Source organism: Acomys minous (genome assembly GCF_964271855.1).
Source record: "Acomys minous genome assembly, chromosome: 13".
NCBI classification, from domain to species: Eukaryota; Metazoa; Chordata; class Mammalia; order Rodentia; family Muridae; genus Acomys; species Acomys minous.
In genome coordinates, this window is record NC_140495.1 from 94,060,577 (window position 1) to 94,076,382 (window position 15,806).

Below are 15,806 nucleotides of genomic sequence, written 5' to 3' on the forward strand. Positions count from 1 at the left end.
CCGCTTGGTAAAGCAAACACAACACCTTAAAATCCTCACAACTCAGCACATTAAGAATCGTGCCCATGTTACTAACGAGAAAACGGAACTTTAGGGACATTATCTGACTAGCCTAAAACTAACCAGGTAATGGCGGAATGTTGTACTGTACAACAAAAGATATAGAAACTGTAGTTTTCCCCACTGAAGACAGGAGTCCCTGATCCTGACCACAATTAGAATACCCAAGAATGAGAACCCAGCACTTGGCTCCCCACAGAGGCAGGCAGACCTCTGTGAGTTTGAGGCCAGCCTGGTCTACAAAGAGAGTCCAGGACAGCAAGAAGAAAGAGGAGGAGGAGGAGGAGGAGGAGGAGGAGGAGGAGGAGGAGGAGAAGGAGAAGAAGAAGAAGAAGAAGAAGAAGAAGAAGAAGAAGAAGAAGAAGAAGAAGAAGAAGAAGAAGAAGAAGAAAAGAATGCAGGGCCCTTGGGTCTGCTTTGCTTTAAGGTTTCCTAGTAACCCTAGTGTGCAGTCACATGCTACATTTGGTCCTCAACCTTTTTCTAAGATGTGTCTCTGTGTGGGGATGTGCACACGATGTGGGTGTTCACAGAGCACAGAGGCTGGGGACTTCAGATCCTCTGGAGCTAGAGTCACAGGCAGTGTGTGCTGCCTGACGTGGGTGCTAGAGCTGAACTCGGATCCTCCAGAAGAACCCGCTGGTGGCTATTCTTGGTGACCAACACGTGCAGCAAGTGCTCTTACCGTATTTTTCAGACTATAAGACACACCTGACCATAAGATGCACCCCGTTTTTAGAGCAGGTAAACAGTAAAAACAGTGATTGGACCGTAAGCACACCCTAATCCCCCACCCCCCACTTTTAGGGGGAAAAAGTGAGTCTTATGGTGCAAAAAAATATACTAACTTGCTAAAAATGGGAAGCCATTTTTCTAGCTCTGATCCTCAAGCTTTCGCATGCAGGGTTTCTGACCTATGTTTCTTCTTCTTCTTCTTCTTCTTCTTCTTCTTCTTCTTCTTCTTCTTCTTCTTCTTCTTCTTCTTTTTCTTCTTCTCTTCCTCCTCCTCCTCCTCCTCCTTCTCCTTCTTTCCTTATATTTATGTAGTGTGTATTTGGGGAGGTGGCATAGCATGCATGTCATAGGACAACTTAAGGAAGATGGTTCTCTTCATCTACCATGTAAGACCAGTGATTGAACTCAGGGCATTGGGCTTAGCCTAAGGGTTTTTACCCACTGAGCTAGCTCACTGTCTCTCACATGCATGTCTAACATGTTTTCAGACACAGTTGCTGGTGCATGACAGACACATCGTCAAAGCAGGATCAAGCACTGCAAAGTCCAAACCTACACTGAACTTTCAGCTGACTATGATTCCCAGCTCCCCTTGTATCCAGATAAGACCATGTGACAAATTCTCACCTAGTCCAGGAGTGAATGTGACTTTATCCCATTGGGTTTGAGGCAACTGAGAGCAAGTGTATCTTTCCCAAGGTGGGCAATCTAATCTCTAGGAGATAAGGCTTTGAAAACCATACTGGTAGGCTTGAATCTGACAGTGGTGAAAAGATAGATACATACATACATACTTACATACATACTACATACATACATAGAGAGATACTTAGATACATAGACAGATAGATACATAGAGAGATACAAACATGATAGATAGATAGATAGATAGATAGATAGATAGATAGATAGATAGACAGACAGTCAGATGGAGAGCTACCTTGTGCTTACATCCAAATAAGAAGGCCACATGCACAGTGAGACCATTTTGGAGATGGACAGGTTCAAAATAAAGATATGGATGGAACAATAGACACAGTAAGGATTTCTTCATCAATGTTTTCTACATTATTTTTCAAGTGCACTCTTGATTTTTTTTTTTTTAAGACAGGGTCTTGTGTAGCTCAGGCTGACCTCAAACTCAGTAGGTAGCCAAGGATGACCTTGAATTTCTGTAATCTGGAGCACTAGGATTACAGGTATAGGTCATCACACCCAGTTAGATCAAAAACACAGGTGCATGTAGTTTGAATGTCAGTGGCCCCCTCAGGCTCCCGTATTTGAATGTTTGATTCCCAGTTGATAGAACTGTTTAGGAAAGATTAGGATGTCCAGCCCGGTTGAAGGAGGCGTGTCACGGGGAGGGGGGGCGCTTCGGGGTTTCAAAAGCCCACACCAGGCCCAGTCTCCTCCTCTCTCCCTGCCTCTAACTTTCAGATCGGATGTGATTGCTCTGATTCTGCCCCAGCACCTACCCGCCTGCTGCCATGCTCCCCGCCATGATGGTCATGGGCTCACCCTCTGAAACTGTAAACAAGCCCAACTTAGATGTTTCTCTTTTATAAGTTGCCTTGATCATGGTGTCTCCTCACCGCAACAGAACAGTCACTTACTCAGGAGACCACGCGGTTTCACCAGCCCAGTGCCGAAAGCCAGCAAAAGCACACGAGGCAAGATGAGACTGCGACACGCTTAGGCAAAGGTGCGGCTGAAAATTGAAAATTGTTCCAGTTCGCGGAACGGGGAGAGGGGGGAAGGGGCGGGGAGGGCGGGGGGTGGGGAGGGGGAAAGGAGCGGAAGACGTAGGATAGGGATCTTCCACAGTTGTTATTGCTGTGAGGTAAGAGAAGTACCGTACCAGAGACTGGGTGCTGCAGCCCAAAGAGCCATGTGATGGATAAGACTGGCATTCAAAGCAAATGGCATCAAGATAGAGTGGGTGATAGAGAGGGGACCTTAAATGCACTGACCAGGCCAAAAGACCGGGGCATAAGTTCATCAGGGTAAATGTGGAGGTTGCAAATTCAGGCCACTAGCAAGGCTTCTCTGGATAACGTGCTGGTTGGTACCTAAGGCTCCCTCCCGTGGCTCCCCCGCTATCCTCCTGGGAAAAAGAGATGTACCAGGAAGCTTTTACTAGAGAAGATTGCACTAGCACCCCAACCACACATACAAAAGACGCCATCAAGATTTTATGATAAATAGTTCTTCCCCGGGGTAACATTTGACGGTGTTGGAGAGAATGAGGAGTTCTTAAGCAGAATCTAGTCTCAGAGCAAGAAGAAATCAGCGACCATCGTGCTCAGTGCCCTCTGCCTGTTGACCATGACTTGGCTGCAATGCTGCTGGGTCGTCCCCCTCACACACACACTGCCCCGCTAGTCTCTTCTCCCCCCACCCCCACCCCCACCCCCACCCCACCCCCGGCCAAGGGAACTCGGGCAGCTGTGTTTGAGTTCCTGTTGTCTGTGATAGAGGGCAGCCTCAAGAGCAAGGGCAGACCACATTACGGCTCCTAATTCTCTGCTCATAACTCCACGCCGACACATCCACTCGTATTTTGTCAGCCAAAACCAAGACCATGGTTTAGTTTGACATCCTGGGCATGAAGGAGGCTGCTCAAGTTGCAGGGCGCGGGAAGAGTGTCTGATCCTCTTTCCCCAGAAGAGGAAATGAGTTACTGAGAACACTAATGCAAGCTACCAATAGAGGCCTGGAAGACGGGATAACAGCCTCTAACAATGGGGAAATCTGAGCTCCGGAGCTTGGATCCTGAAAAGAATTCACTACAAGAAACCACCAGGCAAAGTTAACAGTTAAGATTGGGCAGTGGTAACCCATACCTTTAATCCCAGCACTTGGAAGGCAGAGGGAGGCGGATCGCTGTGAGTTCGAGGCCAGCCTGGTCTACAAAAAGAGTCCAGGACAGTCAAAGCTACACAGAGAGACCTTGTCTCGAAAAACCAAAAAAATAAAATAAAATAAAATAAAATAAAATAAAAAAGATTGAGTCACTCCTTAGCCACACACCAGCCTAATGCTACTACTTGCTTTCAGAGCGAAAAATAATAGTTGTTTGTTTTTTTGTTTGTTTGAGAAAGTTGAGTTCACTGTACATAAAAGAGATAGATGGAAAATTAAAGTCTACACCTGGTTTAACAGGGAAGCAGAGAAGGGGAACTTGATGAGACAAAACGTAGCGTCAGGACAGTCAGCAAGGTCATTCTGACCCAAAAGCTGAGAAGGAATAGCAAAATCCCAGTTTGAGTATATGAACTGAAAGTGACCATGTGACAGAGAGATAGCCAGCCACCCACATTAACTGCAGGAGATTGCTTTTATCTTCACCCATGGTCCACAGTTGGAAGGTCAACACAGACAACAAGAAGAAGAAAAACAGAAAAAAGAAAATGAGACAGCTGTCTACAAAAACCCCCAGCACACTGGCTCTTTTCACCCTTAAGTTTATTTGGTCAGCGTATCCTATCCCAGCAATGAAAGAAACTGTGGAGTGTGCCTACCCACCAAAGCTGAAGGACATTTCTCTCTCTCTCTCTCTCTTTCTCTCTCTTTCTCTCTCTCTCTCTCTCTCTCTCTCTCTCTCTCTCTCTCTCTCTCTCTCTCTCTCTCTCTCTCTCTTCTGAGCCAGGGTTTCTCTGTGGAGCCTTGGTAGTAGACCAGGCTGGCCTTGAACTCACAGAGATCCACCTACCTCTGCCTCTCGAGTGCTGGGATGAAAGGCTGGAGGACGTTTCTCAGTCAGTAGCTTCCAACACCACCATGCCGCTCCTGCGGGAGTCAACCCAGAGGTGGGATGGAGAGTGGGCTCCAAGGCTCCAAGGCTCACTTGTGGTGCTACCAGTGGGAGACAGCGAACCAGTACAAGGATTATGACCACAGCCATCAATAGGCGAATCTCACATCCCTTCCAGACAGAGTTACACAAGGAATAAAAGGGGGAAACCCAGACACTTCCTTTATCTGTCAACGGTGTCCACAGATAACTTGTTTAAATTCTCTAACCTTGAATTCATCCCAGATGAAACACGGATAAAACTAGCAGTCTTCTAGATAGGACTTGTCGTTTATAAAAATCCACAGAGTTCAGTTCAAAATAAGGTACTCCTGCTAATTCTAGTAATCACAGGCTCTTTGCCCAACAATCACGGTGACTTTATAATGAACAGTGAAGCACCCCCAGGGAGTGTGGAGCCCTTTTAAGTCTTTGTGTGTGTGAAGGGGAAGGAGTGAGTTCTTGTGGTAAGTGTACATATGCCTTTGGGTACATAAAAATGTGTGTGTGTGTGTGTGTGTGTGTGTGTGTGTGTGTGTGTGTGTATGTGTGTGCATGTGTGTGTGTGTGCACGCGCGCGCGAGTGTGCGCACCAAAGGGGTTATATGGTGACTTCCTCGACCACTGTCCACCTTATTTTTCTGAAACAAACTCTCCCACTGAGCCCTCCTGAGCTCACTGATTGGCTAGGCTGACGAGCCAGCACAACCCAGGCATCTGCATTTCTCAGGCTCTCCCTCCCCCAGTGCTAGGATTAGAGACTCCTGGCCTTTCTCTCTTTTTCTTTCTTTCTTTTTTGGTTTGGTTTTGGTTTTCTGAGGCAGGGAGTGTTTCTCCGTGTAGCCTTGGCCTTGGCTGACCTGAAACCTCACTCTGTAGACCAAGCAAGTCTGGAACTCAGAGATTTTCACCTGTTTTTGCCTCTGCTGGGAGTTAGGCGTGTGTCACCACCAGCCAGCTCATTCTGGGCTTTTTGTGTGGATGGTGGAGTCTGTACTTGGGTCCTTAGGCTTGCACAAGCAGGCACTTTACCCACTGAGCCATCTCTCTCTCACCAGCCCTAACCTGGAGGTCTTGTGCAACAGGGCACAGCAGAGCAGTGAGTTGTGCCCAGGCTGTTGAGAGTGTCAGAGCCGCGCTTGTGCAAACTACTCAAAGGCACTTAGCATGAGGATGATGGCTTAAAATGTTCTTCGTCGGTGCTTTTTCTGGACACACTGGCATCTCTTTGTAAACTAAAAGGGCATATGGGTGGACATGCAAATAGCAGCCTCAAGAAATACCTGAATGGGTAAAACTTAAATTGATTTTTAAGATGGAAAATAATAACTAACTTTTAAAAACAAAAACAAAAACTGCCCTGGCATGGTGGCACACGCCTTTAATCCCAGCACTCAGGAGGCAGAGGCAGTGGGACTCTGTGAGTTCAAGGCTAGCCTTGTCTACAAAGTGAGTCCAGGAAAGCCAAGGCTACAAAGAGAAACCCTGTCTCAAAAAAAAAAAAATATTGTTTCCAAAACAGTGTAGGACCTGCATGAAAAACGTCATTAGCATCTCAAAGAATGTTTATCACAGGGGATTTCCTAAACCAACTCCCAGTTTAGTCTGAGAACAACAAGTGACCTAGGCTTACATATACATGAAAAGATTAGGAGTATTTTTAAAATGTGGGGTTATTTTTTTGGTTTTGGTTTTGGTTTTGATTTTGGTTGTTGTTGGTTTTGTTTGGTTTTGTTTTGTCTGACAATAAAAGGAGGAGTAGGATTGGAGAGATGGCTCAGCAGTTAAGAACGAACACTGGCTGCTCTTACAGACGATCCTGGTTTGATTCCCCCCTTCCCCCGCCCCCACATGGTGGCTCACAACCATCTGGAACTCCAGTTACAGGAGATCTGATGCCCTCTTCTGACCTCCCTGGGTATTGCATGCACATGATGCATATACGTGTATGCAGGCAGAACACCCATACACATAAAATAAAAAGGAAAGGAAGAATTATGTACTCTTAGCTGGCTTTTGTTGAGTCACTACCACCAGCGAAACCATTTCTGAAGACAGACAAGTATGGAACCATGCTACCCTCGCTAGCCCCAACAGCCCCTGAACACGACCTTCTGTTCCTTTCCAGTTCGTTCTTCTGTAATTTTTTTTTTTTTTTTTGGAGCCAGTGTAATTGTTCTAAAACCTGTCACCCATCTGGTTAAATTCTTCCCAAAACAATATGCAAAAGGTTTGCACGGCAAAGGCCACTACCTGCCCCTCTTGCCTTCCACACTAGTCTTGCTCTTGTGTGGACTGTCTCTGAAAGAGGCCTGTGTCTTCCTGTCACATACTTCCAAATAAAAGCAGGAACTGAATCTTGAAGCCAGCCTTGTCTCTCCTGCCCCATGTGTGTGTGTGTGTGTGTGTGTGTGTGTGTGTGTGTCTAGGGGAGAGTTTGCAAACACCAAGGGCACCTGAGCATTTGGATGCCATCGAGATTGAAGGTTAACTCAGATCAAACAAACCATTAACATCTCCTGTGTGTGCAGTCCCACCGACACCGACAGACTGGCCTTGACCCGCATATCCTCTTACTCTTCCTGTTGCAGTGTAAGCCTCACTTCCTTCTACGACTCCCCAAACCAGGCTATTTCTCTCTCTCAGTAGCTACAACAGGCCTGCCACGGTTCTTCAACCACGGAACACATCACCTTTGTTTTGTTTCATTTGTCTCTTTCACTAAGCTAAGAGCTGAAGAGAAGAAAGTTTACCGTCTTCGCTAGAGAGAGGAGAAAGGGAAAAAGAGAAGGGAGAGAGAACCAGGGTATCTTGTTCACATGCTGAGTCCAGGGATTACAGCACATTAGTGGTACACAGTCAGGGCTCGGTTGGTATGTGCTGATGGACAGTGTCCCGTGGAGCCTCTGCGGGAAGATTAAGAAGGAAGTGTGCCAGGCAGTACGCTCCAACTCTCACAAAGCAAGACTTCAGATCTAGCCTCCTCTGGTGTCTGCTGAGAGCGGCAAGCACCAAGACGGAGTAAACAAGAGATGGGATGAAATCTGTTTCTTTCTCTAAAGGGGAGGGAGTCTTAAAGCTTTGAGTCTGGGATGTGAATTATCATTTCAGACGAGATACATTTGTATTTCAAAAGACCTCAGTTCGAGATAAGAGAGGAGGCAAAAGAGGGAACTAACTAAGGAGAGAACACTTTCATCTTATAAAGCTCCCTGGTTCTGCCTTACATAAGCATTTAGCATGAATGATTTTAGCCAGGGGAGCATCACTGCGCCCCGTTCTCTGCTGAGAATTCCTTTTCCATCAAACTACCGGCAGCGAGGAAATCATAATAGGCAGAATCTAATCTTTTTAAAGTTAGATTTATGTGTGCTCTCATAGTTGTCGCCGATATCACTTATCAAAGCAAAACAGGAAACAAATAGGCCACCAAGGGACATGCATCTCTGATAAGGTACAGCCTGTAGTAACACGGTAGGGAAGCCATTATCAGCACTGGGTTGCTCCCCAGTGTCACCACAGATACCAGTATCACCACAGACACATCCTAGTGGGAGTACCCCCCTGCCAGTCTTTCCCCCAGACACAAAATGGGTTGCTATGGTCTCCAACCCAACTCTGCATCTGTCTCACAATAAGGAAAAAAAAATCATTGACCATACTCTGATTGATTTTTTTTTTTAAGTTTACAAAATAGTGGTTTTCATTATGACATTTTCATCTGTGCACATTATGGTGCTTTGCTTATGCCCACTCCCCACCATCTTTCTTTGTCCCCTGACTCTTCACACTGCTCCCTCATGTCCCTCTATTTTTATGTCATACGTGTTTACAGGGGCCATAGGAGGACATTGAGTGTCCTCGTCAACCACTTTTTGGTGGTGTTCCCTTGAGACAAGGTCTCTCACTGGAGCTAGACTGGCAGCCAGCAAGCTCTAGCAATCTTCCTGTCTCTGCCCTCCACAGTGCTGGGATTACAGGTGCACAGGGCCACATCCAATATTTTATGAGGATGCTGGGGATTCTAGCTCAGGTCAACATGCTTGCACAGTCTCTACAGCTGAATAAAACTCTTTGATGGATACATGCCACGTTTTCTTTACCCATTCATCTCGTGATGAGCATCTAAAGCAGTGGTGCCCAGCCTTCCTAATGCTGCGACCCTTTAACACAGTTGCTCATGTTGTGGAGGTCCACCCCACAACCATAAAATTGTTTTGTTGCTACTCCATAACTGTAATTTTGCTACCGTTATAAATTGTAATGTAAATATTTGATATGCAGGATATCTGATATGCCACCCCAAAGGAAGCCGAGAGCCAATGGTGGAGAACTGCTGATCTAGATGATTGAGCACAACACTGTCGTTAGTGGAAGAGCTTTAGAAAAGAATTACTGGGGTTTGTGAGAGCAGGTGAGCTGGCCTCACTGGCCGCAGCACTCAGGAGGATGGCCTCCACAACTCACCTGGGCAGCACAGTACAGCTGGCCCCGGTTGTGTGGAAACCGGTGAGCTGGCCCAGCCCCTCACCAGCAATTCAATGGCATGGGCATGGAAGAGATGTCTCCCCCTCCCTCTGCCCCGAGATGCCTGTGGCAGGTGAGAGAGCTGGCCCCACTCCCCTTGCCTGGGCAGTGTGTGAGAGCTGGCCCTGGTGGCATGGGTGTGGGAGAACCAGCCCACCCTTTACCCACTGCAGCCCTTGGGAGAGTGTGCCCTACACCTCACCTGGGCTGTGCAGTAGAGCCAGCCCTTGTGGTGTGGGCCTTGGAAAAGCTGGCCCTGAGGGCGTGAGACTGGGAGAGCTGCCCTGGCCCCTAGCCAGGACAGTTCTGGAGAGCTAGCCCTGTTGGCATCGGTGCAGGAGAGCTCGTCCCATGACAAGAGGGCAGGAGAACCAGTCCTGCCTCTTGTGGCTGCCACAAGCAGGAGAGCTGGCCCCTCCCCTCACCTGGGCAAACCAGGAGAGCTGGCAGGCTAAACAACACAATCATCACTCAGGCACAGATCCAGGGCTTTGAGTTGGCCCACCCCAACATCTACACCATCTGTGAACTGATGGAGCTACAGACCCAAAGCTGCAGGATCTCCATGACACAGGGCAACAACAGGATACCCAAGGAAAGTCCTAGTGAGGCTCCAGTATCGATGGTGTAGCAGAAGCCAGAGGCCTCAAACCATACCAATGATTCACTGCAGTGAACATTTGCAAGGAAAGCTGTTTGTGTAAAAGGGTATACTGTGAGACACACTGATATACCACAGCTTCCACGGTGAGAGATATTTTGTTCTGTTTTGTTTATTTTCGTTATTATTGGGTTTGTTGTTGTTGTTTGTTTGTTTGTTTGTTTGTTTTGATTTTTTCGAGACAGGGTCTCTCTGTGTTAACCTTGGCTGTCCTGGACTTGCTTTGTAGACCAGGCTGGCCTCGAACTCACAGAGATCCACCTGCCTCTGCCTCCCGAGTGCTGGGATTAAAGGCGTGCGCCACCATGCCCGGCTTCTATTGTTTTTATTTTTATGTTTTGTTTTCTTTGTGGGGAAGGTTGCAAGGGCAGATGGCAGGTGTGGAGGAACGGGAAGATGAGTGGGACTGAGGTGTGTGACATGAAATTCACAAAGAATCAAGGAAAAGTTTGTTTGTTTTTTTAATTGACGAAACAAATACAAAACCTAACTAACCTTGCTACCTACTGCCCCTTGCTGGCCAATACTGCTTTTCCCATTGCATTTTCCATGGGATAGCTAAGTAAATAATTGGAATGAGAAAAAAATAAATATACATAGACAAGAAGACTCCATTTTTATGCCCAGCTCCCCATTCAAAGCCTCTCAAATTGTGCTTGTCAAGCGCATCAGAGGAGCCTCGGGCGCAAGTGAGATTGATGGCCCAGCTACATGGTGCATGATGGTCCTGATTGTCAACTTCACAGGGATCTGAAATCACCTAAGACACATGCTGGGCTACAAGGGCATCTCCAGGAAGGATTAAATGAGGGGAGAAGGCCCTAACCCCAAGGGGTGACCTCCAAGCAGGTGGCCTAGAGCTAAAAGTGTCTCAGAGAAAATGGATGGTGTTTGTTTGCCTGCCTTCGCTTCTTGCTGTTGAATGCATTTGTCCTGGTGCAGCTGCTGCTGCTGCTGCTGCTGCTGCTGCTGCTGCTGCTGCTGCATCCTCCATTGTGTTAGGTCCAGCTTCTTCAGCTTTTCAGTGGTGACTGCTAGGGTATATTTATGGGCTAAGCAGCAACCAGGTTCTTAGCCTCTGCAGCCACTCACTGAACGTGCAAATCTCCTTTTGTAATATGTATGAGTTCTATCAGTTCTGTTTCCCCTAGGGGAAGAAGAAGAAAAGCCTCTGGCTTCCAGAACTGTCCCAGTGGCGTTGTGCTAGGGCTGAAAATTCTACCCCCTAACCTCCATCTAAAGGAGGCAGGGGTTCTGGAAGTCACACGGTGGGGTGGCATAGAAACATAAAATATTTTCTGGCTAGCTCCATATCACCCTTGATCCTCTTCAAGCTGCCAGCTCCTGATTCTCTCAGTCTCTCTCTCTCTCTCTCTCTCTCTCTCTCTCTCTCTCTCTCTCTTTCTCTCTCTCCCTCCTTCCCCCCTCACTCTCTTAATCTCTCTTTCCCTCTCTTCTCTCTCTCTCTCTACCCCCTCTCCCCTCCCCCTCTCTCAATCCCTCTCCCCCTCCCCCTTTCTGTCTGTCTCTCTCTCTCTCTCTGTCTCTCCCTCTCTCTCTCTATCTCTCCACCTCCCTCTGCTCTCTCTCTCTTCCTCTCTCCACCCCCTCTCCCTTCCCCCCTCTCTCAATCTCTCTTCCCCTCCCTCTCTCTCTCAGTCTCTCCCTCTCTTTCTCTCTCTCCCCTCTCCCCCCCCCCATGCCCCACCCCCCATCCCCATTTCCGGTACAAAGCTACAACCTCCTTAAGCATCCTGATGACCATGTGAACAAACCAGAGTGTCCAGACAAACCAGATGACCAGAGCCAGAGTGTCACCGAATAAAGGAGATGTCACCAAGGTCAGGTATGGAGCAAAAGTTATTCCATGTTTTAAAGTTTTAAAGTACTGAGAATTAACACAAAGAATTACGGAATAAAAGTTGGAAGTCATCATTTAAAACCTGAGCCTTCAGCACAGACCTTATACACCGCTGACTCAAACTCACTTCAGCCATCTTTATCTGCCCTCCTCCTGAGAAAAGAAACAACTCCTCCTACTTCTACCTTTGGCTCAGCTTCTACCTTGAAAGGGAAGAGGATTCTGGGAAACCTGCCTTCCATGCCCTGTTAAAGAGACCACACAGAAACAGAGCAGGTTCCAACTTGGCAACAGGCAAAGGACAAAGGACAGAATCCTGGTCCCTCTCTATTTGTTCCCCCTGTTTAAAAGCATGTGTAATGGAAAATATCCTCCCCTTCCCTCCCCCTGTGGTATTGGTTCTTCCTCACATCTCAAATGATGACCTTTGATTGCCGCCTCCCAGAAGGAGCTGACATCATCTCGCCTTTGGCAATTCTCATGAGAAAGTCCTCAGCTCTCTTTTCAGTCAAGATAAACATTCATTGACGACAGCACCCCGAACCACCGTTTAAATAAAATGTCGGCTGTGATTTCAGAGCTGAAATGGAGTGTTTGTAGGAAGTGATTCTATTCTGGATCATTTCCATTAGCAAAGAGGCTCCTCTGAAATCACAAAATTCAAACCATGAATATCAAATACCCTTTGATGTCCTTGGTCTTCATGATTGAAAAATTCTGTGCCTTTTCTGCTACATTAAATAAAAAAATGGAAAGTAGAGCGGTTGGATGAATGGCGGTGTGAAATTCCTTTTAACTCAGCACAAGCCCAAGACTCTCAGAAACATATTAAGTTTGTCGGTTTAAAAAGGGATTGACCTCCTTAATGAGACACCGGGAGACTGGCTAACTTAAAATTAACCTCTCAGATCTTGTAAGATAGAAGCATGCCTACAGGGTCGGTACCTACAGTGTTTCCTACATGGGATGTTTTAAAAAATCAAAATATGAAAAGCACGCCATGGAAGTGAGGCCATCTTGTTGGGGTGGGGCTCTTGCTGAGCCATGGCTAAGAAGAGGGTGGAGTCATTAAGCACATGCCCGGAAATAGAAATACAGATGATCCTCGGACCACTAGGATAGGTCAGCCACTGTCAGAAGAGCTGATAGACTTGGAAGGGTGAAGGCAAATACATCATTTAATCTGTAAAAAGCCCTCTAATTCATACACACACACACACACACACACACACACACACACACACACACACACACGCAAGCACTCACACATTCACAGGCACACAGGCATGCGTACATAGTCACAGGAGAAATCACCCCTATATGAACTCTATCCGGATGGTAATTGGAGCTGGGCCTTTTGCAGCCTGCTGCCTGCCTCTGGTAGTTTAGGACCACACTCCTATTTTTCTGAATGAGAATTTTTGCTGAAAGCAGCAGCCAGCTGACTGCTTACACCTGTACTGGCGCATTCAACAAACATATGCTGGGGGCTCCTCCTGGGTGGGTGCCTGTGTTGGGCCCTCAGTCTGACTTCACGAAGCAGATCAGAAGGCCTGAATTACTCTCCACCTAGAATCTTGCCCTTCTGGGAACAGTAACCCTGTTCTACATCTGAATGCAGCTCTGTTAGCAGAGTACCTGACTAGGATGCACCAAGTCCTGTGTTCACTGTGTAAGGAAGTTTAACCCTAATCCTAGCACTTGTGAGGCAGAGGCAAGTAGATCGATGTGAGTTCGAGGCCAGCCTGGTCTACAAAGTGAGTCCAGGACAGCCAAGGCTACACAGAGAAACCCTGTCTCGAGAAAACAAAACAAGAAAGCTTAACCAAGGAATCACAGTGCACACCTCTAATCTCAGCACTTGAGAGGTAAAGGAAAAACAAACAAACAACAAAAACCTCAGAAAATGCTCATCCCTCTCTGCCACATCTCCCACATGGTTGGCTTGCCCACGTTCTGCTGAATCTTAGGCCTCTTGTCGTCAACTGACCCAGGAGTGCTGGACATCTGGTCCAAGCCAACCCAACCAACCCACTGTCCCTGTGGTCTTCCATGCTGACAGTGAAAACCTCCAGCTCTTCCTGAGAATAAAAGTTGTCAAATATTCTTGAGCTATCAATAGCCATGTTTCCCAATGCAGTCAGGAACTGTGAGGAAATAAAAAACAAAACATTGGCCGGGCAGTGGTGGTGTACACCTTTAATCCCAGCACCCGGGAGGCAGAGGCAGGCGGATCACTGTGAGTTCGAGAACAGCCTGGTCAACAAAGTGAGTCCAGGACAGCCAAGGCTACACAGAGAAACCTTGTCTCAAAATAAATAAATAAATAAAATGAAAAACAAAACATTGGCTGGGGGAGAGAGAAAAGTGGATTCTTATGAAACCTTGCTGTCCATCTGTCTGTCTGTCTGTCTGTCTGTCTGTCTGTCTGTCTGTCTGTCCTAAGGCTTAACTCTAGAGCACATGTGACCTAAAGCAATGACTGGGGCTCAAGAGCGGAAGTCCTTATGTCTAAGCTAGGACTTGCCTTGTCTTAACTGGTAGGGAGCAGTACGCATCCAGAAGGGAGTCTGCCACAGCATTCTATTCCTGCAATGAGACCCCGGGAGAAACAGTGCTTCCCTATCCTTCTGCAGGTAACTCCAGCCTCGTCCATTATTCCAACTTGATTATCAACAGGGCCCACACTGACTCTTTGGCCCGGCCACGTATTTGGTCTTCTGGCCATTTTGTTTGTTTCAGCTCATTGCTAAGTCCACATCAGTTGATGCAGTTGGTAAATTTAGAAGCAGGTTATGTATCCATTGATAATGCTAAAGAGCAGATGTCTTATGCCCACCTTATTATCGGTTAGCCAATCTTTAGTAAGAAAAACAATGCTTTTCTCAAGCATCACTGCTTGCAAATATACCTTCAGCCTCCTCCCTATCCGCCCAAGATCTTACTTCTTCAAACTAGAAATCCTCCTCTGTGCAGAAAACCTGGGGCTAAAAAGAAACAAGAGCAAATGACTCATTGCAATGAACATTTGCAAGTAAAGGATGTACTGTGTGACACACCTTGACACACTACAGCTTCCACAGGGAGATGGGTTTGGTTTGGTTTCTTTTTTCCCCTTTTGGGGAAGGTTGCAAGGGTGGAGGCGGGATATGGAGGGACAGGGAGATAAGTGGGATTGGGGTGCAAGATGTGAAATTCACAAATCAATTTTTAAAAAAAATTAAAAGAAAAGAAAAAAGGCCAGGCAGTGGTGGCACACACCTTTAATCCTAGCACTTGGGAGGCAGAGGCAGGTGGATCTCTATGAGACCAGCCTAGTCTACAGAGTGAGTTTCAGGACAGCCACAGGTATAGAGAGAAATCCTATCTCAAAAAAAGAAAGAAAGAAAGAGGAAGAAAGAAAAGAAAAAAAGAACATCCTTTCAGTGTAAAATCCGGAGCTGGGGAGATGGCTCAGTGGGCATAAGGCCTGCTTTAAGAGTGTGAGGATCTGAGGTTGGGTCTCCAGCTCACCTAGGTCAACCCTGTAGCCTAGAATCCCAGCACCCCTAGGACAAGAGGGGAGATGGCCAGGAACCCACCAGAAGCCTGCAGGCCAGCTAGCCTGTGGAACACAGATGTAAACAATAGACAGACCTTGCCTCAAAGAAAGGGGAAAGTGCCCCTCCACCTACCCCCACCCCCATCCCCTCACCCCCACCCCTGTACCTTTTGACCCTCTCCTTTTGAAATAGGATCTGAGACCTAGACAATACCTTCACTGGCCTCTATTTCACACAGGAATGGATAAAGAAAACAAGTTTGGGCTGCATATGTAGCTCAAGCAATACTGGTCTAGCATGAATGAAGGAATTTGGGCTTGAAATCAGCACTCTGGGAGATGTTTGTGAATAACCTTTTATACGCCTTGTCTTAGGGTCTCTCTTGCTGTGAAGAGACACCGTGACCTCAGCAACCCTCACGAAGAAACATTTCAATGGGGCTGGCTTACAGTTGAGAGGTTTAGTCCATTACCGTCATGGTGGTAAAGCATGGCAGCACACAGGCAGACGTGGTGCTGGAGAGGTAGCTGGGAATTCTACACCCAGACCAGAAGGCAGCAGGAAGAGAGAGAGAAAGAGAGAGGGGGGGGAGGGAGGGAGGGAGGGAGGGAGGGAGGGAGGGAGGGA

The 15,806-nt window shown here is 47.1% G+C and overlaps 1 long non-coding RNA gene across 1 annotated transcript in view; it reads right to left on the reverse strand.

The window, feature by feature from the left end:
- LOC311581161 overlaps nucleotides 1–15,806 on the reverse strand; it is an 87,766-nt gene that overhangs the window by 44,164 nt on the left and 27,796 nt on the right. The window lies entirely within an intron of this gene.